The sequence below is a fragment of the Orcinus orca genome, chromosome 4, assembly GCF_937001465.1.
Source record: "Orcinus orca chromosome 4, mOrcOrc1.1, whole genome shotgun sequence".
NCBI classification, from domain to species: domain Eukaryota; kingdom Metazoa; phylum Chordata; class Mammalia; order Artiodactyla; family Delphinidae; genus Orcinus; species Orcinus orca.
Window position 1 is genome coordinate 40,688,380 of NC_064562.1, and position 11,019 is coordinate 40,699,398.

The 11,019-nt window shown below is 44.8% G+C and overlaps 1 pseudogene; it reads left to right on the forward strand.

The window, feature by feature from the left end:
* The first annotated feature begins 6,945 nt into the window (after positions 1-6,945).
* On the forward strand, positions 6,946-10,774 carry LOC101269346 (ataxin-2-like protein; annotated as a pseudogene).
* Positions 10,775-11,019: the final 245 nt, after the last annotated feature.

Consider the following 11,019-nt stretch of genomic DNA (forward strand, 5'->3'; position numbering starts at 1 on the left):
CAGAGAGAGAAAGAGTGCAATTGCAAACAGTGTGTCCCTGTGTGTTCATGTGTGTATAAATATACAATCTGAGGGGCTCTGGTGATGATAAGAATGGGTTCTTTCATTCAGTAAAGCTTAGGGTGACACTTTCTAAGGATGGCACACTTCACAGTAGCACATATGCACATAAACTACTTCCAATTAAGCCTTGTCTAAACCAAGCTTTAGCACTGAGACTTCCCAATTTAGAAAAATAAATGCAAAGAACTCAAGGGCCATAATCATATTAAATTCTCTCAACTTTCTCTTAAGGAATGTACACAAAAATAATTTCATCTTGGAGCTGGAAAAAAATGTCAGGATGACAATAGTTCTCTCAAGGATCTAACATAAATATGAAAGCACATACCAAAAACCCGATTAAATTCCTGTTCTCTTGAATCCACTTGCAGGTTCAATGTAGCCCCAACTGCTAGAACCATTTCTGATTTAGGCCAAAGGAGTTTAGTGCTATGATCTGGGACTAAACACACTTGGAGCTAATTTGGTGCTCACTTTGTGGGCTAATTCTGATAACATTTCCAGGACTAAACCTCCCAGAACTTTCAGGAACCTATTTTGCCATCTTTAGGTGCACTCAAAGACTGAAGTTTTAGCCTTGAACCCCCAGCCCAATATCTGGGTTCCCTGCTTCCTGCTGTCAGACTTCCTGCCAGCAGGTTCCATATTAGCCCCTGTGACTCTGCTCTTTACGATGGAGGAGACATGCTGCTGCGTCCTTTTGGACCCCCAATGATTGATTGCCTGCCTGGTTAAAGTCTTCTGCCTACCACCCTAGGCCACCATAGCACTGGTGTCAGAACTCCAGGTCCAGGACCCAGGCCCTGATTTACACTCAGTTGTGCTATGGGTTTCTTCTTTCTTGTGGTTTCTTTCTCCAGCACTGCCTTTTCTGTTTGCCCAGTATCTCCTCATGTTGATGGAAATTATAACTGAAGCAAAACAATATTCATTTTTGGATTTTACATTCAATTCTACAGATTTAGAATTTGAGATAATTAGAATAAGCCTAAACTTTAATGACATATTAATTAAGGACAAAAATCTGCTAAACAAAATACTAAGTCATCAGGTAGAATACTTAAATTTTGCGAAAGAATGAACTTTCCATACACATTCAAGCTCTTTTCAACTATTTATATAAAATACTAATGTGTTCTTTGGGAATCTTATGTACTCAACAAAACACTTCCTCTGAAAAATACTTTTCAAATAAAATCCACTTACTTCATTGATTTTATGTCTTTTAAAATTGCTTACAGATACATTTTTATTGATTCCCTTCAATAGCCTGCTGTTTCTCTTCACTTAGTTACAATTAGCAAGAGTTTATTGAAGTAGTTCAAAACTGTTAATCATGCTAACATTTATAGATTTGTGAGTTTATAGAAGCACATGTAAAAGAAAATCTGTAGGAATTAAATCCTCAATTTGATATAACTGCCAAAGAGAAGGAGAATTCTTTTCTTTGCTCCTTTGGAAACTTGTAATACCTGAACAGTGTTAAAATATGTTAGACTTAAATTGTGAGGATCAGAATATGGCCAATTTAAAATTCAGCTCTCTTTTTTTTTCCATATTCTTTCTGGGTATTATTTCCTTGGTTTTGAGACTTCACATTAACAATGAATGGATGTAAAGAAGGAAAGGAACTCAAGGAACCAGAAAGTGTGTGAATGAGGTAGCACTTGAACCCCTGATCTCATTTGGATTTCGTGGTAACTCCCTGTGTGTCATAGGTGAGGACCTTCAGAGGGACTGAGCTTGTGAAGGACCCAGAACTAGTAAGAGGGAAGGAACTAGCATATCTTGAGCTCATTCTATGTGCCAGGTGCTTTACAGATAGAACATTTATTGGGGTGGCTAGACTCAGTGGTGTACAATTAAGAAATAGCTTCAGTGTTGTTCTCAAAACTGCCCTTCAGACTAGCTCTGTTGGTTTTCTCATCTCTGACAGATAATCTTGCATAAATACCAGAGCTTTTGGGTCACTCATATCTCTTTTTCCAGTATTAAAAATCTGGTTGATATTGAAGTTTCAATCTGTCATCAAATTCAAATCTTCTCCCCTCCCTGCACTTAGGATTCCCAGGTGGGCGAGGGTAGAGAAGGTCTGTTTCTAAAGTATTCTCCCAGGTTCTCCACCCCCAACTCTCACCATCAGGGGTCATGGAAAACTCATCACTTGCACACTACCCTCTAGGAAAGGATATTTTGTGCCTGAATCTGTCTATAAAGTGTCCTGGACTACACTTTCTCCTTATAAGTTTTATTAATGAGAGTAAAATGCCTCATCTTGAATTATATTGGAGTATATTCAGTTTTTGTTTTTAAATAAGATGTAACAGGTTTCATTAAATTGCCTGAGGTCGCAGCAAGGGTTATTCCTAGGTCTTGAAATCATGTATTTGGAATCCAGAGTCCAAGCTCTTCTCATTGCACTACAAAGCTTCTCTCTGAGTATAAACACAAATAAATAAAAAAAGTTTCACACTTTTAATTTAGCATTTTCTCTCATCCAAGTTTGAGTTATTAGATCAACACCTTTAGAATAAGTAATACCATTAAGTTATAACAAAAAGTGATTTATAAATAAATAAATGTTGTCTATTAAAGAGAATCTAATAAATATTAAATAATAAAGGTGAAATAAATAGATTTATATGATTTTCTCTATTTAAGGGTAATATTTTTTAAATAAAAACTGGTTTGCTAGAGAAGATCAGAATATGGATTGAGGGCTTTTAAAGTTTTGAATGTTTGGACATGTTGAGGGCAATCTAGTAATTCTCATACAAAAATGAAAACCTGTGATAATTCCTGGAAGGAATATTGGTTACTGAGGCATTCTTACAGCAGTTCAGAAATGTTAGAACACATCCTATGCACATGCTCGTATTTGAAGAACATGAAGTGTGGCTGGGAGGTAGGAAAAACAGGGTGGAAGTAGAGGTGGCTTAGTGGTTTGACTATTGCCAATTCACACCCTTTTCATAAAATCTCCAAGATTTTATTTCAGTTCCTTGTCTGACATAAAATGAGACATTGTGTTACCTGTGAGAGAGGTGTTACAAGTAAAAGTGAAGGATGAATCAGTGCTTCTCAAAACCATTTCCTCAGGATTGTTTGAAATCAGAGGAAAGATATTTAAAATGTAAGGAAAATACTGAAAAAATTCCATGTTCAGAAGATTGCTTCCTTAAGGATATGGAGGTTAAGCAAGTTGCTTTCTAGCCCCTCATGTCTCCACTGTTTTCCTCAGTCTCACCCTTTTTGGTCCAACATTGAAAACTGTTTCGGAGGCTAATAAGGAGTGAGGGTAAAGGCGGTAGTGACCTATTAAATTATCCTGACCTGTTTTAGAGTTTGGGGCATGAGTAATGTCCCAAACCATGTGCTCACCTACCTGTAGTATTTACCTAGGTATAATATTTATGTTAGAAGTGTTTCTCACAGCTAGCTAAGAGGAAATCAATGGCTATGTGATTATTTGTGACAACACTGTGTCAATGAAAATTCAATTTACTATCAAGATAAGAAGAAAAATGGAATATTATTCAAGCCAAACTGAGAATTATAACCAGGGAAGCAGATTCTCAGCAAGCTCTGAGAACTGTTCCACCTGTTAGAAGTTGGAAGGCAAAGTCATATACATTTTTGAGACAAAGGATCATACATCAAAATGATATATTTTACATAAAGTTCACCTAGGATACATAGTCCAGGTAAACACATAACAAAGAAACAGCAAGTCACCATGATCCCCTACAGAGCTGGGAAAGAACACTATTCTTTTAAGAAGTTACATTGCTAACATCAGAAGAAAGAAATAAAATTGATTTTTAAGGTTGAGTAGGCTCTTCCATCTTTGAGGAGCTCTGCTTAATGTGTATGGCAGATGCACCCTGCACATTAGGGAGGGAGAAGACCCAAGTAACACAGAGAGAGAATTTTATGTTTAATTTTTTCTTGTCCTGCCTTAAAACATAAATTGTATTTCATCAACTGGATAATAAATTTAACCTAGATTGTGGAGCTTCCAGAGCAGAAGGTATTCTCATAAGAAGTACCTGAAAGGGGCACAGATACTATTGGGAATATGCATAGTGTTTATATCAACTGTAGTGAGCCAGTCATTGTTCCTTTAAAGTAAACAGCTCTGAAGAGAACAGACTGATTATTATAGCTATGATAGCTCCAATATTAGTTCCCATTCCTGGCGTGGTAGGTTTTGTTGACAGGGTTGTGATGACCTGAGAAAAATCATTTTGTTGATGTGGAGTCAAGGTCCACTTTTCACAAGGCTGAAGTTTGGAATGCATTATGTGATTGAAATTTAAGAATGAGAAGGGGCCTATAAGATGAAATCTATCTTCTGAAATGTTAAAAGGAATAACTATTACATTTTTCTGTCAGCAGAATCAGATAGAAGAAGACAAGTCTAGTAATGAATTAAATTCAGAATTGTAGCTGTATTAGTCAGGGTCCTCCAGAGACATAGAACCAATAGGATATGAAAGGAGATCTATTATGAGGAACTGGGTCATGCAGTTATAGAGGCTAAGGAGGCCCATGATCCACGAGCTGCAGACCCAGGAGGCCAGTGGTGTAGTTCAGTCCAAGCCTGAAAACCTGAGAATGGGAGAAGCCAGTAGTGTAAATGTCAGCCTGAGGGCAGGAAAAGATGAGATGAGATGTCCCAGCTCAGCAGCAATGAGGCAGGAAAAAGGGGCAAATGCCTCTTTCTTCCACCTTTTTGTTTTATTCAGGCCCTTAACACATTGGATGATGCCTACCAGTTGGAGAGGGCAACTTAATTTACTGAGCCCACCAGCTAAAATACTAATCTCATCTAGAAACACCCTCACTGACAACACCCAGAAATAGTTTCACCAGATACCTGGGCATTCCCTGATCCAGTCAAGTTGATACATAAAATTAACTACCACAGTAGCTAAGAGACAAATGAGCAAGACAGTTCGTTTTTCCTTAAGGGGCAAAAGACCTTAGGGAGTAAAAATATAACAGAATAGAAATAATAGAGAGTAAGTTGAAAAACCTTTATTCAGTTAACAGAGGGTGTCAAAGTACAATAATAAAAAAAAAAAAAAAAAAAGTACAATAATAATAACCAAGACTAGAAGTAAGCAAAGAAAAATTGTACCAGGGAATCAGAAAATTATATTCTGTTGCCTTGGACAGAAACAGTCTATGTCTGCAGTAACCAATTTGACCAGTCTTGGGAGGATACTGTTCACCCGTGTAGCTGTCAGTTTACAGACTACTGATGGACTGGACATCCAGTGCTCTAGAGGAAATGGTGTATGTCTTCTTAATTAAGAAACATGAATCTAATGACCATCTTGGAGTTTTGCTGCTGTTTCAATTGTTAATAGTACATCATAATGTTCTTTCCATCATGGTTCAAGGGCAGAGTTCTCTGATGTCTTTCCCTGAAGACCAGCTTTTCAGGCTTCAGATCATGCAGGGTGACTGTTCTATAATGGAGCTTGAATCTGTTGGCAATAAAGCTGGATATGAGCCCCCTGTATTATTTAATCATATCAGTTTGCAATAGGTAGAATCTGACTTTGGAAATGAAATTCCCAAACACATGGAAAGGCTTATCATTAACTTGGGAGGAGACAACTTGTGGGTCCTGGAGGAAGTTGGTCTTGTTCCGGTCAAGTCTAATTGGTAATACTTTAGGCCTTGAAATTTCAAGGATTTCTGAGAGCTTTGCTCATAATAATTGTAGGATTCCATTGATTCTCTCTACTTTTCCTGATGATTTTGGATGAAAAAGACAGTGAAGTTTCTGAATAAAAGGTGAACATTTACAGAGTTAAATAATAGCAATGCCAGGGAAATATGTGCCTATGTCAATGGAGAGATAACTGAATTTCTTGACTTCCACCACACCCCAGTCAGGAAAATAAAGTCAAGCAATTATTATTATTATTATTAATATTATTAATAGAAGAAGGAGGAGGACTATTACCACTTTTAGGACCATAGTTCCAGTTATTATTTACTTTTTCTTAGGGTGAATCAAGGGCTTTCCTTGATTCACCCTAAGAAAAAGTAAATAATAACTGGAACACAATCATAGCTCATTGCTTGGGGCATTTGTATAAAATCCATTTGGGGATGTTCAAAGGGGTTTCAGGACTTTACCTCTTTTTCACTTCCTACTTTTATAGTTTTGTAAGGATCATGCCACTGGCAGCTAGGACATGTGTTAGAGATATCCTCAGCAGTAGCCTTATTAAAATCAGGCACCAACCTTATTTTCTAATTGTTGACAATTTATCTCCGCCACTGTGTGTGATGTATAAAACATGTTTACTTAACTCTGCTTGAAATCTTTCGGCTCCAGAGATCTCTTGAGCGCCAAAGTTATCCCCATGAACTATGCATCTTAATCTCTTCCACATTTTTTTCTCTGCATCGTTGGTTTGTCTCTGACGGTCAACAATAACTTCTGTAAGCCCCTTCAACATGAATCTTCCTTAAGTGCTTATAGGCACAATTACTCGGGTAAACGACGCTTGCTGATCATAGTGGTCACCTGCTATGTTTAGTTTTATTTGTTCAGAGGGAGGATGCCCCTGATGGATGACAGTTGGGTTTTGGCCAAGTACCAGAGACATGAGATTGTACAAGCACCGCACAGAAATTCTCATGTTGCCTGCTGGATGTGAAACTATGCCTCCTCCAGGCTGAGCATCTGCTTCCTTTGGGGTTTCTTAATTCGGAAGAAATCTATTGGTCCCGAGGTCATATGGTCATGTGCAAAAATTAAATTCCAGCTTACATACATGTTTTGTTAGGGTGGTCAATAAAGTGCTTTGAGTCATAATAATGTGTTATGGTGAGATAAAATTATCTGGAATTAAAGGAATGGAGCTCCCGACACCGTGGGGCTCGCCCCCGCCCACCAACGGCGGTGGGGCCCCAGCTTCCCAGTCCCCCTCGCTTCCCACAGTCTCCAGCAGGGGCCCAGCCCAGGCCTCCTCTTTCCCTCACTTCCCCCTAATTCCCCTTCCAGACACTGCCCTCAAGTTGAAGCCTCAGCCACCACAACAGACCTCGAGCCCCAGCAGCCGCCCTCACGCAACAGGCCGTGGTCCGCTGGCCTCCCAAGAGCACCAGCCATCCTAACGGAGGCCTCCTGGGGGCCCCTGGCCTCCACCTCGGCTGCCCCAGGGCCTCCCGCGGCCGCTTCCCCCTGCCTGGGGCCTGCAGCTGATGCGGGGAGCAGGCTCCGCCGGAGCCGAGGGCAACTTGGCGCCGCAGCCACCGCCACCACAGCAGAAATATCAGGAGAGGTCAAGGCAGCGGCCATCAGCAGCGCCAGGGGACAAAGCACAGGAAAGGCACCCCACAGTCACTGGTGTTTGAGGGTGACAGCAATTCCAGAATGCTGCATTTCCTTACAACTGTTGTGGGCTCCACTTGTGATGTAAAGGTGAAGAATGGTACCACCTGTGGATGCTGAGCTCAAAGTTCAAACTGGCAGTAGACGCTGTGCACAGAAAGCATTGGAGCCAGCAGGTGGCCCTCGTCAGGAAGACATTGTGGACACCATGGTGTTTAAGTCAAGTGATGTCATGCTTGTCTACTTCCAAAATGTTGACTTCAATTATGCTACTAAAGTTCACTGATTCAGCCATTGCCATGAACTCAAAAGTGAGTGGGGAGCACAAAGAGAAGATGCTTCAGTGCTGGGAGGGGGGCGACAGTAACAGCGATGACTATGACCTGGAGTCTGACATGTCCAATGGATGGGACCCCAATGAAATGTTCAAGTTCAATGAAGAGAACTACAGTGTAAAGATCTCCTATGACAGTAGTCTCTCTTCTTGTCCCTTAGAGAAGGACAACTCAGAAGAGTTTCATCAGCGGGAGCTGTGTGCAGCCCAGTTGACTTGAAAGACTAAATCGAGCCCCCAGTACTGCCTGCGGATCGCCATGGAGAATGATGAAGGGTGCACCGAGGAGGAGAACAGTGCAGTTCAGCAACGGGGTTCAGGAGGAGAGAGCCCCAGCTTGGCATCTAGAGAGGGAAAGTATATCCCTCTACCTCATCGAGTTCAGGAATGTCCCAGGGGAGGAGTTTGATGCAGTAGTACTCGTGCCGGCCGGCCTGGCCTTAGCTCTTTGCCACCTCTTGGCCTTCACCATCTTGACAATAGCAGCCCTAGCCCAGGTTCTGAGACACGCAGTATCAATGGAGGCCCCTCTCTCATGTCCCCTAAGGCACAGTGGCCTCTGAGAGGTACCAAGACTCTGTCTTCCCCCAGCAACAGGCCTTCTGGAGAAGCTTCTGTTCCACCTGCTCCTGCAGTGGGCCGGATGTACCCCCTGCACTCTCCCAAGTCAGCTGTCCCTGCCCCAGTCTCAGCTTCCTGTCCTGAGCCTCCCATCTGCTCAGCAGTACCGACCTCTTCAGCTTCCATCCCCATGATGTCATCAGTTGGGGATCCTGGAGTAGGCTCCATTTCCCCAGCTTCTCCAAAGATCTCACTGGCCCCCACAGATGTAAAAGAACTCCTGGCCAAGTAACCTGAGAGAACGTTGCAGTTCCAGGAGCTGTCCTGGATAGCTAGGAAAGTCCCTGGCCTTCAGAACAAACAGAAACACTTTCAACTGGAAGAACTGAGAAAGTTTGGGACCCAGTTTAAGTTTCAGCCCAGTAGCTCCCCTGAGACCAGCCTGGATCCTTTCCCTCCCCAGATCCAAAAAAAGGAGGCCAAAGGGAAGGAGAAGGAGGTCTTTTGGCTTCAGACTCCATGGGGGCTGTTTCTTCCTTTTAGAATCCATATCGCTTAAGGAGGACGAACTACCCCTGCTACTAGCAGGAGGCACCGAGGGGCGGGGTCAGCCCCTCTGCCTTGCCCAAGCCAAAGAGATGACAAGGATGAGGTCTCTGTTGCTGAACAAGTGAAGAAGTCAACGCTGAACCCTAAGGCCAAGGAGTTCAATCCCACTAAGCCCCTGCTGTCTGTTAATAAATCAACCAGTACTCCACCTTCTCCTGGGCCCCGGACTCATTCAACTCCCTCCATCCCGGTGCTGACAGCAGGTCAGAGTGGGCTATAAAGCCTCCAGTACATTTCCTACATACCTCAGACACACATGGGACCAGCTGCTCAGGCACCTCAGGACAGAAATCCTGTGTCCAACTCAATGCCTGGACAGCAGGACAAGTACCAGGGAGCAAAAGGCTCCCTGCCCTCCCAGCACTCGGACAAATACCAGACAGCTTCAGCCCCTCTGATGATGCAGGCCACCGCCACCGCTTCTGCTCCACCTCTGGTGGCTGCCACACCTTATTCTTCCTACATTCCCTACAACCCACAGCAGTTCCCAGGCCAGCCCACCATGATGCAGCCCATAGCCCCCTACCCCTCACAGACAGTGTTTGCCCCCATGCTTCAAAGCAACCCACGCATGCTGACGTCAGGGAGCCATCCCCAGGCCATTGTGTCACCCTTCACCCCTCAGTACACTTCTGCAGAGCAGCCCACCCCCCAAGCCCTTTATGCCATAGTTCACCAGTCCTATCTGCACCATGCCATGTAGCTCCAGCTGCAACCAGCCACCATGCCTATTGGGAGCCAACTGCAGTCCCAGCATGTGGACCCTGGTCCCATCCAGCACCAGGTGGGGCAGGCCCTACACCTGGGCAGTGTATAGCCATAGCAGAGCCTGTACCACCCAGGGGTCCTGACAGGTACACCACCTTCTCTGCCACCCGGACCTTCTGCCCAGTCCCCTCAAAGCAGCTTCCCCCAACCAGCCACTGTGTATTCCATCCATGCCCACCAGCAGCTGCCCCATGGTGTCACCAATATGGCCCATGTTACCCACGCCCATGTCCAAACTGGAATCACAACAGCCCAGCCTCCTCACCCTGGGGCTCCCCACCTGCCCCAGATGATGATGCTGCACCTACCCCAGAGCCATGGGGGCTCCCCTCAAGGTGCAATGCCCCACAGTGGGGTGCCTGCATTCTCAGCTTCCATACCCTCATCGTACCCCTACATCAGACACTCCCAAGGTGAGCAGCCTGGCCAGGTGCCTGGATGTCCGGGAGGAGCTGATGACAGGATTCTTGAGTTCTCATTAGCTGGAGGAATTTGGCTGATGCACTGCAGGTAGGGCAGGATGCACGGACTCTGGGTGGGGAGTGAGGGGTCTTGGAGGCAGGGCTGTTACACAGGGCGCCTGCCGACCTGCACCTGTCTGTGATGTAGGGTAAGCAGAAGCCACAGTCGCTGCCACCAAGGGGCTTGCTCCTGGCTCTGTTCTTTGCTTCTTTCCATCCTCCCTCAGTTGTGATCTGGCAGCCCCCCTCCCCACTGCCTCCTCAGCTCTCAGTGAACCCAGCTGTCTCCTGACTTAGCCAAGGTAAGGTCAGCACAGCAGACAACGTCAGGCTGGGATGTGGGGGGCTGAGCTGGGCACATGAGGAAGAGCTCTGGTTCACTGGGAAACGGCGATTGATCTGTGCCTCTGACAGCCCCATGAGACACCTTGAGGAGGCCGGTCCTATCAATACTCGCCCCCCACCCCACACTGGATGGCATTGGATGAAGGGACAGCTGCTTGGGTTCTAATGTGTCTGCTCTCTTCTCTTTCCCCTCCAACCAGTTCAATCTCATCCCTCCCAGCAGCTCCCATTCCACCCCCCATGGAACTGAAGATTGTCCTCGCTGTGACCTGAGACCTCCATGAGTGGAGGGAAGAGTGATCTATGTCTCTTCCCCCAGCAGCTCGGAGAAGTCCCAGCCCCCCAGCCCCTTATCTCCCCCTTGGGGAGCTGTGGAATTCCTGCCAAGTGCCTTGAATGGGAAGGGCCTCAAAGTGGGCAGGACCAGGGTCCAGCAGGGGTGGGGGTTTCTGCTCTGCCCCTGCCCATCCCCACCCCATCTTGCTCTCCTATCCTCTCATCTATCCCCCCACTGGAGA